Source organism: Plectropomus leopardus, chromosome 1, assembly GCF_026936395.1.
Source record: "Plectropomus leopardus strain MGB_pleo_1.0 chromosome 1, ASM2693639v1, whole genome shotgun sequence".
Lineage (NCBI taxonomy): Eukaryota > Metazoa > Chordata > Actinopteri > Perciformes > Serranidae > Plectropomus > Plectropomus leopardus.
Window position 1 is genome coordinate 6,356,660 of NC_142176.1, and position 13,601 is coordinate 6,370,260.

General features: G+C 35.4%; 1 protein-coding gene across 1 annotated transcript in view; it reads right to left on the minus strand.

Moving 5' to 3' along the window:
* Positions 1–12,803, minus strand: part of luzp2 (leucine zipper protein 2) — a 356,171-nt gene extending 343,368 nt beyond the window's left edge. The window contains exon 1 of the mRNA XM_088089450.1: positions 12,590–12,803. The gene's annotated coding sequence lies outside the window, so the exon portion shown is untranslated. The remainder of the gene's footprint in view (positions 1–12,589) is intronic.
* Positions 12,804–13,601: the final 798 nt, after the last annotated feature.

A 13,601-nucleotide genomic window follows, 5' to 3' on the forward strand; every position in this document is an offset into this window, starting at 1 on the left:
TCAAAATAATGTCACAATATTTAAAGGCTATGTCGCTAAACAAAATATATTGCGATATTTTGAAATCTCCTCTAAACTACTGTAAACTACTAAAATAAAAACTCGAACTACAGTTACAAATAAAGTAGCCACTGTCACAAAAAAAAGTTTGATAAAATATTGTTATAATGTTAAAAAAAGTAAAGTATAAAGTTGAATAAAGTACTGTTATAGTAAGGTCAAATCAACTATTGATAGAATTAAATAAATCAAAGAGAAACCCATAGTGCCTTTATTTTCGAAAACCTGGCTCGTCTCTAGCCTGTAGTGATGATGTTTTTGCTGTGGACTTTAAGTTTCCAGTCGACAGTTGGATGTTTGCATTAGCAGAAAGGATTCATCCACTGCGAGCTGGAAACAAACTAACAGCTCTCCAGTTCATATATTGCAAAGATTTCCAAGTCGCCCTGGTGCTCTGTGTTTGCAAAATGTGACTAAATAGTCACAATTGGAGCGCTGCAGATACAAACACACGCCTCATCTGCTCACACTACCGCCACTACCACTCATTAAGACTGTTACCGCAGCACCGTTAAACGTGATGATTTATTTTCTGTAAGCTGAACACAAACTAACAGCTTTCCAGATCATATATTAATAGTATTTGCAAATCGTAGTAGTGCTCACTGGTCATAAAATTTGACTATATAGTCACAGTCTGTAGCTCTGCAAAAGCCCTGCTTTGTGTGTGTCTGTAAGAGGCGGAGGGCCATAGAAGAGAGCTGGAGAATCGAAACACCAGTGGCTTATAAAAACCACATGACAATTTATACTCAGTTTCCGCAATATATTCATTTTATATATCGCACGTAGAACAAGCCGCGATACAGTGAGTATATCTGATATATCGCTCACACTTAATTATAATCTTCATTGAGGTAGGATTTATTGCAGGGTTTTTGCAAAATAGACTGCAATAGTTTAAGTAAGTATACCTAATAAACTATCAGCTGAGTGTATGTTCATTGCCAAACATTTCCTTAAGAAACAAAGGACACATTTCTACAAAAAAAAATCTAAAATAATTTTTAAATAAAGCACCCAAATTGACAATTTTCAAAAGCTACCATTGAGTAAGTGAGATTTTTGCTACCTGGCTGTCCCCTCCATTACCACTGATTACATTTATTTTGCACATTCACACTCCAAAGAGGAAGATGTCAAATTTTGTGACAGTGCAACCTTTTCTTTAACGCCATCGTCAAACTGAGACAACCCCTGAAAGTGTCTGCTAGACTGACCATAAACTCCCATCATTTACGAGGCATATTCTTACTCAAAAGAATCACAGTCTTAAAATGACCTTTCCTCTAGTACTACCATCAGGCCACGCTGCCTCTCTCTTACAGTCCCATTTATCACACTTCTTTTGTTCACACTCATTAGCTGCACAGCGAGGAGTCACGTAGGAAGCACTGTATAGGCAACAGCCCTAATGAATTTGTCCTGTTTCTGCTGAGATAAAAGAGGAATCGCTGCTGGGAAAATGCTGAACAGCCACTGTGTAAGCCCTCCAGCATGTCGTCAACTTGAAATCTAAGCATTGCTCTTTTCATCACAATATAACAGTAGATCATAATCTGTCAGAGGGAGCAGAGCTGCAGTGTAAGATGCTACACTTGACTGCACAACATGGAGATGAGATATATACACACACACACACACATGCAGGAGACAGGAAATGGAAGAAAATGATGCAGATTGATGGCAACAAATCAATATTTTACTATTTATATGGCATCATTTCTATGAGCTAGACTTTCAGCACCACAAACACGATTAAAAAAATCACAGTAAACAACCTAGATATGAATATTTATGTGACAATTGTGTTTAGAAACTGGTTATCTATGGTACTCTGTATTTGCTTGCCACACAGAATTGTGATTAAACAGCATATGCAGATGTTACTGCATGCATCGTCACAAGTCTAATATGTACAGTAGAATTGCTTTCACTATCTCAGACACAGTATCCATATTAAAAGAGTCCCTTCTATCTTGTGTGGGTCTATTCCAAAATCATTTTGATGTATCAGCCCTGCGGTCAGAAAAATATGTTGGTACTGTACCTTTCTGCAAACCACAAACACATTAAATTTGCACTTTTTATACATATCAAAGCAACGTTTCTAAAATGAGGTAATACACAGTATTTAGGCTGACTTTGTAAACAGGAGGTGGAGGGGATGGTGAGTGGCGAGACACCTGCCACGCTGCAGACTGCTGTTTGAGACCAACAAATAACAGCAACAGTTGTGTTTTAGTGAGTAACTGCTGTGTGTCCAGCAGCTTTTTAGGCTTAAAATGTGGGTATGTGAAATAATAATAATAATAATAATAATAATACATGTATTTATATGGCACCTTAAAAATGGAGTTTACCAAGTGCTTTGACAAACAAGGCAAAGCAGAAGCAAGAATGGTTTCTTGCAGAGGCAACATAACTGTAAGAGCCAAACAATAATGCCAAACTAAGGCCAGACAAAAGTAGAATTAAACAAGAGAGAAAAAATTACAACAACCCATACCAATAAGAGTAAATACAATTCAATGAACAAAAGCAGTAAACACAGAAATAATAGTACTAATAATAAAATCAAACACAATCAATAAAGAATAGAAGAATAAATTAAAAGATAAATTAAAAGACAAGAAATAATATATGAATTAAAGGTCACTGATTATGCCAGCCTTTTTTCCCCAGAAAGGTCATTACAAAGACTTTTTTTATGCCAGTTGGAATTTTGTTTACTACAAATTTTTTTAATAATCAAAATAGAAGGACAATTTAATTTTGTCCAAATGTTTATTTTTGTCCAATGAAAAGGTTAGATGACCCCCATCATTGAAAAAAAAAACTTTTTAGAATGGAACACAAGAAAGATAATAACATACTATGTTACTGCAAAAGTATCTTTTTGGTTTACCAACAGAAGTGGGAAATATTTGGCAAACCTGGACGGTTTTTTGGGTGATTTTCGGTTTCTCAATATGCATGTGTGATGCTTGGATTTTCATCGTGACAAGTTTAAGAAATAGAATTCAATGAATTATTTAACAAACAAAAAAAAAAATCGATGTTACCAAATATTTTGAGATTTTACAATGTAATGCTAAAAAAAAATCATAAAATCCTATTTCTCATATCTGAGCAATTTTAAGACTTTTTAACGATCCGTGAAAACCCTGTGGGTATTTTGTAGCAGCCTGTCAGCTGAATCTTTCAGACGTTTATGGATTTCCTGCTCATATTGTGCTCAAAACGTGTCACACAGGCGGTGCGGAGAGGGGGTTTTGACCTAAACACGCTTGTTCACTGCAGCTTGTAGCTGCTGCCATGCTTCACTGTGTGTGTAGTGTGTATTGAATTGTTTGTTTATTAACTGGTCAATCATGGATCACTTTAACAACAGGAAGCATTGATTTGATTGATTTATTTTAACGTGAAATGTAAAAACAAGAACCACATGGTTGCTCCGCTGCATCGTCTTGCCTCAAAACAGATTATACTCATTTTTTTTACACCTTCTGTGTAGTTTTTATCTTAAGGTTAAAGGGCAGCAGAGCAGAGACAAAAAAAATAGACCAGGTGTGTAAAAATCAAGCCGTTTCCGTGATCAGTGTTTCGTAGCTTCAGTTGCCTGCAGTGGATACACCCCCCACAGTAAACCTTATCCAATGTTAACCTCTGCGTTGTTAAAGTATTTAAAGTTTCAGCATATCCGCTACATTATAATGTGCAGATGTAACGTTTCCGCGGTTTGCAGAACCGTGCAGTGCCAATATTTTTTGTAGCAACTGGTTGAACATACACAGTACTTTACTTCAGGGCTGCAAGTCCCAATTATTTTTTATTACATTCATTTACTGATTATATTCAGTTATTTTGTTTGGTCTATGACAGTAAAAAAAGAAACAATTACAATTCACTTAAGCACAAAGTGACATCTTCATTGCTCTATTAAACCATCACATATTCAGTTAGCTTTCAAATGAGACAAATAAAAGCAGCAAATATTCACAATAGAGAAGCTGGAACGAGGGAATAATAAGCCTTTTTCCCTTAAAATTACTTAAATGATTAATCGGTTATCAAAATAGTTGTTGATTACTTTTCTGTTGATTGACAAATCAATTAACCAACTAATTCTTTCAGCTCGACTTCACTGCCCCCGTGTCTTACTCTCAAGATTCAATCTTATCCAGTTATTCTACAAAAATAATGTTTTCAAGGCTGAACATGAGATGTCCACACATGGATTTTTACAGTCCTTTCATCAAAATCTCCTACTGAAATTCCTGCTGAGAACATTAATAATTTAGATGCCACCTCCATGATTTAATTTCCAATCTCTTTGTTACAACGCTCAGCACTCAGGAAGCATCACAATGTTACTGTGGTTTCATGATTTTTGGGTGAAAATATGGGGACTTGGCAGCAGGAGCTGAGCCTCCTGAAAGTAAAGTAGGCTGTACTGTATTTCAAGCCACAGCACTGCCTAGCTGTCAGGCAGGAGGGGAGGATGTCTTTGGTTACTTCGGTGCTGTCCCTGTCCCTGTCAGGGGTTTCATCTCATACTGTATATCATCCTCACATCTCATTTCATGGCATTCTGAAAAATGAAGTCAACTGAGAGCAGCAGGAGCTCAATTCTCAAGTGAGCAGAGAAATTCTCAGAGGTAGGTATGGTTGTATGACGTTGTCACATCAAATTTAGAGGTGGAAGAGCCAAGCACAGTTAAAAGTAGTCAGATTAGCTTCCGTAAGAGGGCTACTGTCTATTAGAATTAACTCTATCTTATACAGTGTAAGGCAACCAAACAAACGAAGGAATTTGACATGAATAGCTAAATTAAGAGTACGACAATGTGACGCTAAGATGAGAAGCACTTTACTTTATAAAAAATATGAAATGTTGTTTTATATGTTTTATAACTGCCTTGAAAAACTTTCTTTGATCAAATTAATAAGGCCATGATGTGCTCCATCAAATAAATGTATTTAAGTTTGAATATTTCCTCATTTAATTGTTAAAAATGGTAGTCATCCACTTAGCCTTGCAGTGATATATCAGTTTCAAGGCTTATTCTTTTGTGAAAATTGGCTGTTATCACACCTTGTACATTAGTTCATCAACAATGTTGAAAAAAAATGCAACTAGATGGAGAATCTTTTCCTCTTCTGAACTATTTTCAAAGACTGTGAGGACTTTAAGACAAAAAAGGGTGTCATATTTTAAATGTTGTATTAACACATAACCCTTTAAAACCTGGAGCGACATCATTTTTCTTGTGCTGTTATAAGACACATTTCACATGTGTTAGCCTTTTGAACCTGAGTACATTTGTGCAATTTCTTTCAAAAATGTCTTTCTTTCAAATGGGAAAAGGGCAATTAATTTGATTTGATTTGATAGATATTTTAAACGTAAACAAAACTAAGAAAAAAGATAAAAATGGCAATAACAAAAATGGATGATAGCCTTCACACAAACTCAATGAACAGATTCTAATGAGCAACATGAAATTACATTTTTCATGTAGTCAAAGGTGTAGAAGGAACTTAAATGAGCAATGAGCAAATAAAAAATGATTTTAAAAAAAGCTAGGGAAAATGTCTCGGGCAGAAAAAGGAAAAGGAAAAACCATACCTATAATTATCATAATAACATATATTATAGTATGTTACAGAATTATTATATTTATATCTAAGTACTTTTTCCCAGGTCATTTTCTTGTTTTTGTTTTGTTTTTTGTTTTTTTAAATTTTTGAGGTAATTTTCATCAACCGTCTGACAGTCCGCTCCAACGCGGAAACGTGCAACAGCCCGTTCAAGCGCGGACATGTCCGACAGCCCATTCCAGCTCGCGGACATGTCCGACAGCCCGCTCAAGCACGCGGACATGTCTGACAGTCCGCTCCAGCCTGGAAATGTCCAACAGCCTGCTCTAGTATGCGGACACGTCGGACATTCGGCTCCAGTGCACAGCACGGACATGAGCGACAGTCCATATTGTTCTTTTCCCAAAATCATGATTTCTTTTAGTTTATTCATTTGTTTTCATGCCTGTCAGTTATGAAAACGTGGTGCTGTCAGGGAATCAAAACAACAGCTGACATGTTTCTTTGTGGTTTAACCAAACAAGTAACTTCACAATCATGAGTCCTTTCACTCTTTTGAAAATATGTTTAGGCTATTGGATGTGTGTGCCTCTAAAGTATTCCTTACACAGAATTTTTGATATGGAGATTGGGTAAGGCATGGACATCAAAAATAGTTCCAGCCTCAAATAAACACACTGTCTCCTACAAAATGATGCAAAAACACAAGTTTCTATTATGTAAAACAAACTCAATTTCTGGGCTGAGGGTAATACGGAAGAGAAAGAGAGTTGCTCAGAGGACGTAATATATTTACACCCTATAACAAAGTGAGTTCAATAAATCAATAGATACAGCACGCACAATTCACCAATGCTTGTTTGAATGCAACTTTGATTGCTGTTATAACTCAAGTGATTAACTGCCAATTAGTTTTATGGAGGCTTCTCAGACACAGACAGCAGACAAATCAACAAAGCGTGCTATATGTTTAGATACACTGGTGTTGGCCAATGAGGGCAGACCCTCAGATAGACATTCAGCCCACTCAAATGAGCCCGAAAAAATAACTAAATTATATTTCAGTTACATTTTGCATGCTTGTTTATTGAGTCGTTTATTAATTGTGTCCACCTGACAACAGCCTTATTTGGTTGTATGTGCATGCATGTGTGTGTATCTGTCTGCAGCTAATCTAACATACTACTGGACCAATCAGCCTATTTTTTGTGTACACATTTATGAATTTACACTCAAGGATCACTTGTATTATGCGGTGATGCAACTGTTGAAAAATATATTTTAATGACATCTTTCTACAGTTATTGCTAACTCCTCACTCCTTTTAACCAATCAGTCGGGACGCAAGTTTTCTGGAAATCATCTCAGCTACAAAGAAACAGCCTTACTGTCTGTTCAACCAGTTCTCACTCCGAAGTCATCATGCGGCATGCGGCCAAAAGCCACCTCAGCCGCAGTCAGGCAGAACGGGCAACACGCACAGCCAGCGTCATATGACAACACGGGTCAGTTCAGAAGCAAATTATAAGCACTGTACGAATTTCTTGTGAAATATACTGATTGTTGACTTTCATTCCAGGGTTCCTGCAGCTTAAGGCAAGTATTATTCAAAGCTTTTTAAGAGTTTTTTTGATGCCACTCAGACTGAAGTTTGAAAACCAAAGCTCTAATACCTAAATTTAAAGGATAATTTTGTTTATTGTAACATAAAACATGTCATTTTTTGTCCAGTGAAACAAGTGAAATTATCTACGTCAAATGTTGAAAAAACAACCCTTTTCAGAGTGGAACATGAGGAAGACAATTAATATATCATATAAGTATATTTGGGTTTTCAACAGAAGGAGGTGTTTCTCACTCAACATGTGAGATTCCACTGCACTGACTCTCATCATGGCAAGTTTAAGGAATTTATTAAATTGTTTAACAAAAAATAGATGTTACCCATATTTTTGAGTTTTTATAATGCACCATCAGAAGAAAAAAAAAGTCAAATCGACTGAAAATTGATTTAATTTTAATACCAATAAAGGCCTTATTTTTAGATAAATTAATGTAATGCCTTTTAATACTTTGTAAAGGAACAGCAGGAATCCTGTCATTCCCTGTCAGCTGGTGGTTTGCTGCAACCACAGACACAAAGTGTTTATATCTGATGAACTGTGGATGAGACTCAACAATCATTTTTCACCAGAATTGCATACAACACTTTGAAATATTTTCTTATTTTTGTCTGTTTTAATTGTGTTTATTGTTGTTATTTCCTTCTTTTTTTGTGCTGTAGCCTTCAGGCAAAATTAATACTGTTAAAAATCCCCTTAAGAATGACATGGATCAAAGATTTCTGGATGTGTTCTAGTTATTAAAAACAATCGTCCTCATAAATGCATTGTATCTGTATTTCACATACAGTGCTCGTTAGCAGGGGAAATCGATCTGCTCTGTGCAACAGACTGCCGCTCCGTCAAAATTAGATGAGGTGCGTATTTTCCTGGGACACTTCTGAAAGGCACTGCAGCATGTCTGCTGGAACTGTCTAGACAAAACACTCTGCAGAAATCCTAATTTCAAGACAGAATCAGAAACAGTTTTATTGCCAATTAAGTTTGCACTTACTTGGAATTTATTTTGAATATTACATGGCTGACCAATTCCATGGATAGTGAATTTAAGGGTTTCCTTTTTTTTTTTCAAACCCAGATTTACTAGAATCTGAAAGTTTGCAGCCTTCATTATCCTCTAACTTATTTAATGGCCCCGTTCGTGAGGCCAGTAAAGTTTGTCCTTCATAACACTTTCTCCAGAGATATTCTGAACATTTTGTGCTGGTTAACGCATTACTACCAATTTAAACTAATCATAATAATTATCATCATCTGAACATTAATTTTTCTGAGCACAGACTGCAGCAATTATAAGTGTGAGTGAAAATCACTTTTAGAAGTTCAAATGCTGCTCAACATACACTGCCTCCAGTAGCCGGTAACTCTCGGTGGGAAATCTCTGAGTGGCCGTAACTTGAGCATTAGTTCAGTCAGCACCACTCACAGCACAGATTTGTTGTGCGAATGCAAAAATAACTAGAGCTGATGTTTGGCATCTGGTCTGACACTGTCACTACCTACAAGCAAACACCAAGCTCAGCAGCACAGCAGAAACTGGGAAGCGACAATAATAAACAAACCACGTCCAACCATGGCTGGGAGAATATACCATCTAGTGAAGAGCAATAGAGAAATCTATGGCCTGAAATCCAGCTGATACGCAGCAGCCAGCTGAAACACACGGGCTCTGAATCAGATAATTATTCACTTAACCATATCGAATCACAACAAGTCATGGCTTAGAGCAGACAGCAGCCTCTTCATATTAAACGTTATGGAGTGTTGATAAGCAGCAGATGACCATCAGTACATGGATGTAAGCTGCAGGTTGACAAAGGGTGCAGCAGAGCGGGGAGCAGCGGCTCAGCAGTGGAGATGTAATTATGATACCGAGAACATTAAAGCAAGCTGTCACATAAACACAGTGCTTAGGGCTGAAGCATTTTTCTAAAATGAAGCTGAATATAAAGTGTGCAGAGAAAATGTGAATTACTATTTAGTGTGCATGTATGACAAAAGGTAAAATTACAGATAAATTACCAGGTACTCAGAAATACTGTGTTCTTCAGTAAAAGTAGTAATACTCTTTTTTATTTCCCCCCTTTCAATAATTTTACCTTCTCCTTGTCTTCTTCTTCATTTTGAATTTTTTTCTTTTAAAATGATTATGATTATATACAAATTACTACAATAAATATTTATTATTATCACACACTGTAACCTATTGCTTAGACTATCTGTGTCCTCTTATGTTTTGTAAATCAGTAACATCTGCTCCTGTTTTTAGTCTATATCACTATATATATATATATATATAGATATAGATATATAGATACATATATCTTGATGTTTTAAAATCTCCTCTACTGTAAACCACGAACATACAAAATGACTGATTTAAGTTAAATAAAGTAGCTACTGCCATGAAATAAAATTACATAACCTACTGTTATAATAAAGCCTAATAAAATACTGTTGTAATGTTAAATAAAGTATAAATCAAAATAAAGCACTGTTATAGTAAAGTTAAATAAAGCACTGTTATAATGAAATAAATTAAAGTGGAGCCAATGGTGCTTTTATTTTGAAGAACCTGGCTCGTCTCGGGCTGGAAGTGTCAAAGTTTTTGCTGTGGACTTGAAGCTTTCAGTCATCAGATGGATGTTAGCGTGAGCAGACAGTTAAACTGTGACCCCCGTGTGAGGATTCATCTTTTCAAAGTCCAAAAAGTGCTCTGTGGTCGCAAAATGGAACTAAATAATCACAGTCTGGGCCTCTGCAAAAGCTCTGCTTTTTGTGTGTGTGTCTGTGAGAGGTGGTGAGCCGTAGGAGAGAGAGGGCGAAACAAAATGCTGAAGCAAGACTTATGCTAGTGGCTAAAAAAACAAGACAATTTATACTTGATGTTAACGATTAAGTCATTTTTTACATCGTGGAACAATCAGCAATACACCAAGCATATTTGATTTATTGCCCACCACCACGACAGTGTAAAAATTACATTAATGCTACTTTAGTAAACGTACAAGAGTATAAGCACATGCTTAAAGAAGCAAATGTAAAAGTACTTTTGCAGAATGGCCCAATTCAGAATAATATATAAGATATATTATTGGGTTGAAATTATTGCTGCAATAATGTCTTCATAGGTGGAATGGTGCAGCTAAGGTGGAATTCATTTTAATTATTTTACCGTTTGGCACTTTTATCTTTAATAATACATCATAATTTATTCAAGGTGGTGAGGGGAAATCAGCATAGTTTCCCAATATTTTTGTGTGGTATATAAGTATATTTTTTAATAGAATGATTGCAAATACAAATTAAACTTTGGTGACCTACAGAAATAATAAAATTGTTTTTTCAGTCCACTAGATACATTTTGCTGTAATAAAAATGAATTATAAAACTTTGTTTTTGAAACTTTATAATATAAGCCTAACAGGGGTTTTCAAGCCAATTAAGGACCCCTCAGCTAATAGACAGACGGAGCACCCCTGCTACATATATTGTATAAAATTGAGTTGCATATTATACTAGGCCAGTGCATACAATACAAAGATATTAAAATTATTATTATTGACAGATTAATATATTCATACATCTTGTTTGTTTCTGAGGTGGATAGTCTAAAATCCTCTTGCTCAAAAAGTTACAAAAAGATAAGGCTCATGACAATGACACTTAAGAGTAATAACACAGCTAACCAGCCAGCATGTTTAATTAGTATGTAACTGTTAACTATTTCACATCACTGTTATGGAAAGTTGCCACACAGTGATTTAGCATTAGCTGGCTCACATAATTGCACAAGGATTCATGGGTAAAAGTTAGTCCAATTAAATGGCTTTTTTCATGTAAAGGGCCAATTAACTTTACTAATATTATGTTGCATCCATGTTAATTTGTATTTTCATACATATTTAAATTTTTAAAGAAATGTTTTTGAAACATTTAAATCAAAACTTAGCTTAAATTACAAAGTTAATTTGGCAGCACCCCTTTAGTAACACTGAGGACCCCCTCGGGGTTGCAGACCACCTGTTGAAGACCTATGCCATTAAAAAAATAAAACAGATGTTAAAAAAAGGTTACTTTGGGAGCATACATTACAGTTGAAAAGGTGAAAGACATCACAGGACTATAATACTGTATCATGATTAAAATATCGTGATAATATTTTATCATGGGGCCTTTGGTGATATCCATCCGTAACACGTACTTATTTTTGTTTGCTGTTTTTTGTTTTTTTTCTTTTCCTTTCATAAGTTTGGAGTTAACCCTTAGGGTCCACTTTAATATTACACACACTCCTATCCCTCTACAGAAAATGCACTCTTCAAAATAAAGCTTTTAAAAAATATATAGTTCAATATTACTTTCTATATTATATTCATTGAGTTTTAGGATTTTTACCTTTTAAATGCAAGGTTTTTGTCATGATGCAACTACGATTTTAGAATTGAAAGAAAAAAATTAATTAGTTTCAATATACAACAAGCAAAGTTGTTGTTGTTTTTAATTATTATAATCATCACAGCCTGTGATATGTCATTGATTGTGACAGTGCACTTTACAGACATATTTTCTCCTTATACCAAATATGAAATAAAAATGATGTAATCAGATGGAAAAACAGAAATAATGCATGTTTTTAGGCTTTGATGGCTATAGGATCAAAAATTGCTTTTTGAGTGGGTTTCAATGGCACATTTTCTGCTCTTAACAGTAAGAACGTAACAGTTTTCTTTATACAGTGTATTTTAGACTTATTGTAGGAGCTGAACCGGAAATACCAAGATTAGCAAAGATACACAATCTTGCCAAAATGTATGACATAGGCATGAACACAGCCAAAATTATCAAAAAAATGAAGACTGAAAAGCACGTATAATGTGCCAAACCAAACAGTCCACAAGGGTTAATGTAGTGCAGCAGGCTAAAGTGTGAAATGCCTCTAAGATGTAACAGAGAACAGAGCAGAAAATGGAAATCCTAAGGTAAAGTAGAGGTAGCAATACCTATAAAAGTGTGCTTAAATAGCCCACACTAGCCTACTTGACTAAACACATCACCCAACTGAGGACCACAAACGCCTTTATGTCCCTGAGGCTAATATTTTACCACAACACCGTTAAAAACACCACCAGCCTCAAAGGCCAAACCACAAAAAAGCAAAAAATAAGTGCCCAGCAGAGCTAGCAATAAAGCGGCAATTAGCAGCCAGCATTAGCATCATAAATCAGCATTAAAACAGCAAGTAGCCTCAGTGGCATCATAAACACACACACAGCCAAAAAAGCACCAAACAGCCGTCTTACCTCGGTGCAGTGAAGCAGCAGCTCTGCGCACCCTGAAGACTCTGGGAAAAGTCACCGTCGACCAAAACTACCAAAAAAAGCACTGAAAACATCACTTGTGGCTTGAAATGTTGTCCTTGACGCCGAGAGAGAAAACAGAAATCCGGGGACAAAGTTATAAATCCAAAAAAGCATCCTGAAGGTACGTGGTTAGCTTGTTTAGGAGACTCCTGGTTAGCTGCAGGTGTTTGATTTTTGAACGGGCCTGTGCTCACCTCTGTGGGCGGAGCCAATCACCGCCGACCGCTGCAAGATGGATCAGCCCTGCTGCAGTCACGTGACATATATAGCTCTCTCTCTCTCTCTCTCTCTATATATATATATATATATATATATATACACACACACACACACACACACACACACACACATGCATACATACATACAAACATATACATATTTAATTGCATTTAATATATATATTTTACTTAATATAAAGAACAAACAGAAATAAAAGGTGATATGAGGCAATGACATAAAGCAAATTAAAGTAAAAGAAAAAAGAAAGAAAGAGGTGACTTTGAATAGCAATAGCAATTATGACAGATGAAACTCCTCAGATAAATGATTCTGAGTAAATGGTCTATTAATTATTAATTATATAATATTATATATATATAAATAATTTTATAGATAACATATTATATATGAAAGGTGATATGAGGCAATGACATAAAGTAAATTAAGGAAAAAGAAAAAAGAAAGAAGTGGGGTACAGACATTTTTAAATAGCAATGGTGACAAATTAAACTCTGTCATATATATTTCCCCCAAAATGTTTTTCTAAATATCATAAATACATAATTAAAATTATTTTACAGAATTATTACAATCTTAAGCTCTTCTGTCAGGTCATTTTCTTGTTTTTTATTTTGTTTTGTACTTTGTATTTTTTTGTTTGTTTTCGGTGCGGTTTTTGACTATTTGTTTTGCTAATTTTCAGGTCATTTTCATGTACTTTTTTTTAACTTAT